Source organism: Conger conger, chromosome 2 (genome assembly GCF_963514075.1).
Source record: "Conger conger chromosome 2, fConCon1.1, whole genome shotgun sequence".
In the NCBI taxonomy this organism is placed as follows: Eukaryota; Metazoa; Chordata; class Actinopteri; order Anguilliformes; family Congridae; genus Conger; species Conger conger.
The window spans coordinates 80,381,418-80,387,685 of record NC_083761.1 but is presented as its reverse complement, the minus strand read 5'-3'; the positions used below and the strand labels follow the sequence as shown (position 1 = coordinate 80,387,685).

Below are 6,268 nucleotides of genomic sequence, written 5' to 3'. Positions count from 1 at the left end.
ATACTATTAATTTGTACCTTTTTTTTGCATGGAAAACTTACAAATGTGTACCCAAAGTGAACATTACTGCACGTTCAGAGTACATTCGGGGGAGTTTGATCGTCAAAGAACAAAAATGTACCTCCAGTGTCACTTTAACGCAAGCAGCACACTGACATTTACACTCACACTCAGCGTAAAACCAATTATGATTATCATGCATCCAGCCTTCAGGTGATGTGAAATTTATTTTTTTCATTACTTTGGGTGCATCTTGACGTTTGTTTCTTTGTACATGATTCCTGGCCTTGCTTTGAGTTTTGTTGTCGTCCTCGATCGCGACCGCCGATGAAACCGAGAACTTACTCAGCTCGTTAGTCACCCTCACAGAATACAGTTTGGTGGTCACAGCGAACATGATCGATTCCTCCCGCAGTGCTGCGGTTCTCCCCGCGGTCGTTTACACCGGAATGAAGAACAGTCCCTTGGCGCAGATCACTGCCAGCTTCGGTCATAAATCCAGGGTCGATTCTCTTACTGTTTTATCGAAATAGTTTTGACTGACGGCATCACTGAGAATTTTACAGGGACATCTTGAACGGCATGACTGCGTCGAAAGGCAGACCGAGATTGCAAGCGGCCTGTAGCGTGGCGGTTAAGGTCCGTGACTGAACTGGACCCGCAAGGTCGGTGGCTCCACAATAAGATCCGCGCAGCCGTTGGACCCTTGAGCGAGGCCCTTAACCCTGCATTGCTCCAGGGGAGGATTGTCTCCTGCTTAGTCTAATCAACTGTACGTCGCTCTGGGTAAGAGCGTCTGCCAAATGCCATTCATGGAATAAGTGAGAGCTTGCCTTGATATTAAAACATAATGGTTGAGTAATGGTGAGTTGGAGAACCAACTTGCCTCGATATTTAATTCATAAATCACTCTTGTCTTGACCCCCCGCGGTTTTTGTGCTCTCCTGTGAAGAAGTCCTCTGTACGACGTGATCGGTTTAATTGCGTCGGGGCACGTTCATATTGGGAAGTGCGTTTCTCTCCGGTGAATAGAAATAACTTTAATGGAGAAAGTGGGGTTCTTTTCAGGAGTTATACTGGCCTGCGCATACGGCACTTTACTCAAGGCACTCCACTTCTATCTTCCTATCCGGGTAAGGCATGGTGCATGTGCCCTGGGTAGGGTCACTTCTATCTCCCTATCCGGGTAAGGCATGGCGCATGTGCCCTGGGTAGGGTCACTTCTATCTCCCTATCCGGGTAAGGCATGGTACAGGTGCTCTGGGTAGGGTCACTTCTATCTCCCTATCCGGGTAAGGCATGGCGCATGTGCCCTGGGTAGGGTCACTTCTATCTCCCTATCCGGGTAAGGCATGGCGCAGGTGCCCTGAGTAGGGATGCCGGGTTTATATTTTGTCAAAACCGTGAATCCCGTTCTGGTGTTTGTCCTGGTGTAACCCTGGGCTGCAGTGTGTGGATGAGCCCTGTACGGTAGTGTGGCTCTGGATCCTGTAACACACACCACTGTTAGAGGTTGTTGTTGTTGATATATAACACTGTGGATGGCATAGTTGGTTTTACTCTCCACCCTTCCTGTGTTCCCACCCATACCTTCACCCCCCTCCCCCTAATTACTGCGATGTAGCTCATGCTTTTCATACAAACTTTCATTACGGCTTATTAGACTAAACCGGAGCCGACCCCCCCCCCCCCCGGAGCAATGAGGTTAAGTGTGAGGTCATGGATGTTAGCCACTAGGCTACAGGCCGTCCCAGTCATGTACCTTAGCCACTAGGCTACAGGCTGCCCCAGTCATGTACCTTAGCCACTAGGCTACAGGCTGTCCCAGTCATGTACCTTAGCCACTAGGCTACAGGCTGTCCCAGTCATGTACCTTAGCCACTAGTCTACAGGCTGTCCCAGTCATGTACCTTAGCCACTAGGCTACAGGCTGTCCCAGTCATGTATGTTAGCCACCAGGCTATAAGCTGCCCCAGTCATGTACCTTAGCCACTAGGCTACAGGCTGTCCCAGTCATGTATGTTAGCCACCAGGCTATAAGCTGCCTGTGTAAAACTGAGGGTGTCTCTCTGCTGCCCCCTGCAGGTATGGGCTGCCAGAACAGCGTGCCGGATGACGACGACTTTGACCCGAAGCAGGAGTCGCGGGGCGGCTGTCCGACCTGCTGCCTGAAGACCAGGGACTGCCTGATGAGCCGGGAGTGCGGGCGCGGGCTGCAGATCGCCCAGGTGGTCGCCATGTGCGGCATGTGCCTCCGCTTCTTCGTGTGTAAGTGCTGCGGCCGCAGCGCCCCCTAGGGGCTCCCGAGTGCCCAAAACTGACTGACCGGGGCACTTTCCCACGACATAAAACACTGGACCATATTTTCTATTCATGGTAAAGGGTAAATGCCTGCATTTATATAGAGCCTTTATGCAAAGCACTGTACATTTGATGCTTCTTATTCGTACGCACACACACTCACACGCCAACAGCAATTGGCTGCCATGCAAGGCATCGACCAGCTCGTCAGGAGCCATTGGGGATTGGGTGTCTTGCTCAGGGACACTTTGAGTGCTGAAGCCTCCTGAGCCGATGTCGCCCCACAATACTCTATGGGGGGGGGCCCTAAAGCACGCACACGCGTGTCAGCGTTATGTTGCGTGTGTCATATGAAGGGCTTGGCATTGACGAGACAGGCGGATACAGGAACACTGTTAGGCGTTCCACAACGCAGAGAAAGAAAGAAACCTTGGGCCAGGAATTATTCAGAAAAATAAATGAATAAATAACTCACATAACCAGACACACGAGTGATGACTGAAGTCATTACGCAGTAAAACACAACAAGCCTTGGTATGAGAAGCTGGCAGAGATGAGGGAAAGTGGTAAAAAGGTATCTGTGTCCTCCCTGGAATGAAATTACATTCAATAACATTATGAAAGGAGAAACATACTCATACTATTACAATGGCAGTGAGCACGTTATTAGGTATTTATTAGACTTATTGGTCTCATGCTGCTGTTGTCTATCCACCTAGAGGTGTAGACTTAGACTTGTGTGTTCAGAGGTGCTCTTCTGCATACCACTGCTCGTATGCATTCAGTGGCTGCCACATGAGTGGCTGATTAAATATTTGCATCATCAAGCTGGTGCACAGGTTCCCAACAACGAGAGAACTTCTGGTGAATTAGATGAGTACTCGGCAGTTTTGTTCTTGAGTTTGGGAAGCACTTGATCTCATGACCGTTATATTCCTTTCTCTATTCGCGCTCCAACTATTCTAGTCTGAGATTTGAGACCCGGCCGCACTAAATTCCCACAATCCCCCGACTCACGTCTGTGTGAGCATGACACGTCAGTCGCTGTGTGACGGCGCGCTAGAGATACTGCAGCGCTAGAGACGTCGCGCTAGAGACGGCGCGCTAGAGACGGAGCGCTAGAGACGGAGCGCTAGAGACGGCGCGCTAGAGACGTCGCGCTAGAGACGGCGCGCTAGAGACGGCGCGCTAGAGACGCTAGAGACGCTAGAGACGGCGCGCTAGAGACGGCGCGCTAGAGACGGCGCGCTAGAGACGTCGCGCTAGAGACGGCGCGCTAGAGACGCTAGAGACGCTAGAGACGGCGCGCTAGAGACGGCGCGCTAGAGACGGCGCGCTAGAGACGCTAGAGACGGCGCGCTAGAGACGGCGCGCTAGAGACGGCGCGCTAGAGACGTCGCGCTAGAGACGGAGCGCTAGAGACGTCGCGCTAGAGACGTCGCGCTAGAGACGTCGCGCTAGAGACGTCGCGCTAGAGACGTGGCGCTAGAGACGGCGCGCTAGAAACGGCGCGCTAGAGACGCCGCGCTAGAGACGCCGCGCTGGAGACGGCGGGCTAGAGACGTATCGCTAGAGACGGCGCGCTAGAGATGGCGCGCTAGAGACGGCGCGCTAGAGACGTGGCGCTAGAGACGGCGCGCTAGAGACGGCGCGCTAGAGACGGCGCGCTAGAGACGTGGCGCTAGAGACGGCGCGCTAGAAACGGCGCGCTAGAGACGCCGCGCTAGAGACGCCGCGCTGGAGACGCCGCGCTGGAGACGGCGGGCTAGAGACGTATCGCTAGAGACGGCGCGCTAGAGATGGCGCGCTAGAGACGGCGCGCTAGAGACGTGGCGCTAGAGACGTCGCGCTAGAGACGGCGCGCTAGAGACGGCGCGCTAGAGACGTGGCGCTAGAGACGGCGCGCTAGAAACGGCGCGCTAGAGACGCCGCGCTAGAGACGCCGCGCTGGAGACGGCGGGCTAGAGACGTATCGCTAGAGACGGCGCGCTAGAGATGGCGCGCTAGAGACGGCGCGCTAGAGACGTGGCGCTAGAGACGGCGCGCTAGAGACGGCGCGCTAGAGACGGCGCGCTAGAGACGTGGCGCTAGAGACGGCGCGCTAGAAACGGCGCGCTAGAGACGCCGCGCTAGAGACGCCGCGCTAGAGACGCCGCGCTGGAGACGGCGGGCTAGAGACGTATCGCTAGAGACGGCGCGCTAGAGATGGCGCGCTAGAGACGGCGCGCTAGAGACGTGGCGCTAGAGACGTCGCGCTAGAGACGGCGCGCTAGAGACGGCGCGCTAGAGACGTGGCGCTAGAGACGGCGCGCTAGAAACGGCGCGCTAGAGACGTCGCGCTAGAGACGGCGCGCTAGAGACGGCGCGCTAGAGACGTGGCGCTAGAGACGGCGCGCTAGAGACGGAGCGCTAGAGACGCCGCGCTAGAGACGCCGCGCTGGAGACGGCGGGCTAGAGACGTATCGCTAGAGACGGCGCGCTAGAGACGGCGCGCTAGAGACGTGGCGCTAGAGACGGCGCGCTAGAAACGGCGCGCCAGAGACGTCGCGCTAGAGACGTCCCGCTAGAGACGTCCCGCTAGAGACGAAGCGCTAGAGACGTCGCGCTAGAGACGGCGCGCTAGAGACGTCGCGCTAGAGACGTCGCGCTAGAGACGGCACGCTAGAGACGGCGCGCTAGAGACGGCGCCCTAGAGACGGCGCGCTAGAGACGTCGCGCTTCGTCACCGCCTTTGGTAGCGTGATGAGCCCCGTCAAAACAAAAACTGAATCTCAGATCATAATATTTGTGTGTTTGTCTGTTTTAAAGGGCATACTAATTACGTTTCTTAAAATCTTTAGCCTTTTTCTTGAATTTCTTTCATTCTCACCAGCGGTGTTTTTTTTTTTTCCTTTCAAGAAACAATTAATACATTCATTTCTGATAATTAATAAATAAACAAATAGGATTATAAAAAAATTTATATATTTCTATTTGCTTTTCACACTTTTCTGTTTAACATTCAGAGAGTAGTATTGTTTTAGATACTGCACTCACATGAGCAGACGTGGCAAAGGGCAGCCAGGGACAGTGTGCAGGGTCTGATGATCTGCTGGAGATATATATATATATTTATATATATAACAGAGCTGTCCCATAGCTGCCTGATAAGCTAGCGAGCGCCTTGGTGTTGAATGTGATGTGAGCCGATACCGGGAGCTGGTGCAGGGAGCTGAGAGGGGTGGAGAGGGAGAGAGGGAAAGGGAGAGGGAGAGGGGGAGCTGAGAGAGGTGGAGAGGGGGAGAGGGAGAGGGAGAGGAAGAGGGGGAGAGGGAGCTGAGAGGGGCACGAGATGGAGGCCAGGTTTCTCTGTCACGAAAGTTTCTATTGCTTTTTCTATTCTTCGGATAAGTTGTAAAATATTCAGGTTTCTTTAAGTAGATGATAGTATTCACTGCCACGGCTGTTGGATTCTCATGCATTTCTGTGTTCACGCTGAACCGTGACCAAATTTCTTATTTTACAGAGTCGGGTGGACGTCCCCTCCCCCGCCCCCCCCCCCCGCCCCCTCCTGAAAAAGGCCCTCACCCCTCTGGATGGCTGATGTCACTGTTATCTTGTGACCCCCCCCCCCCCCCCCCCCGAATGAAAAGCTACGCCTGGAACCTTCTGTCCTGCCCGCCCCAGAAGTCTCTGCGAGTGCATCATGGGAACTCTTTCTCCAGCTAACTAATTTCCCCTAGTGTCGCCATAACAACCTCAGCGACCACAATGCATTGCTCTTAAAGTGGAACTTGTGTGTGTGTGTGTGTCTATGCGTGTGTGTGTGCGTGTGCATGCGTGTGTATGTGTGTGTGTGTGTTTGTGTGTGCACGTGTGTGTGTGGATGGAGTATAATCTCGTGTCGCTTCTCCCCAATCAGACTGTCTGACACCCATATGAGAGAGTGAGAGGCCTTACGGAGTTTGGGCCAGCCCTGAGAATTCAC

The 6,268-nt window shown here is 54.0% G+C and overlaps 1 long non-coding RNA gene across 1 annotated transcript in view; it reads left to right on the top strand.

Annotated features, from left to right (window-relative positions):
* LOC133122409 (uncharacterized) overlaps nt 1–5,890 on the top strand; it is an 8,142-nt gene extending 2,252 nt beyond the window's left edge. The window contains exons 2-3 of the long non-coding RNA XR_009708098.1: nt 2,086–2,268; nt 5,807–5,890. This is a non-coding gene — a long non-coding RNA (uncharacterized LOC133122409). The remainder of the gene's footprint in view (nt 1–2,085; nt 2,269–5,806) is intronic.
* Nucleotides 5,891–6,268: the final 378 nt, after the last annotated feature.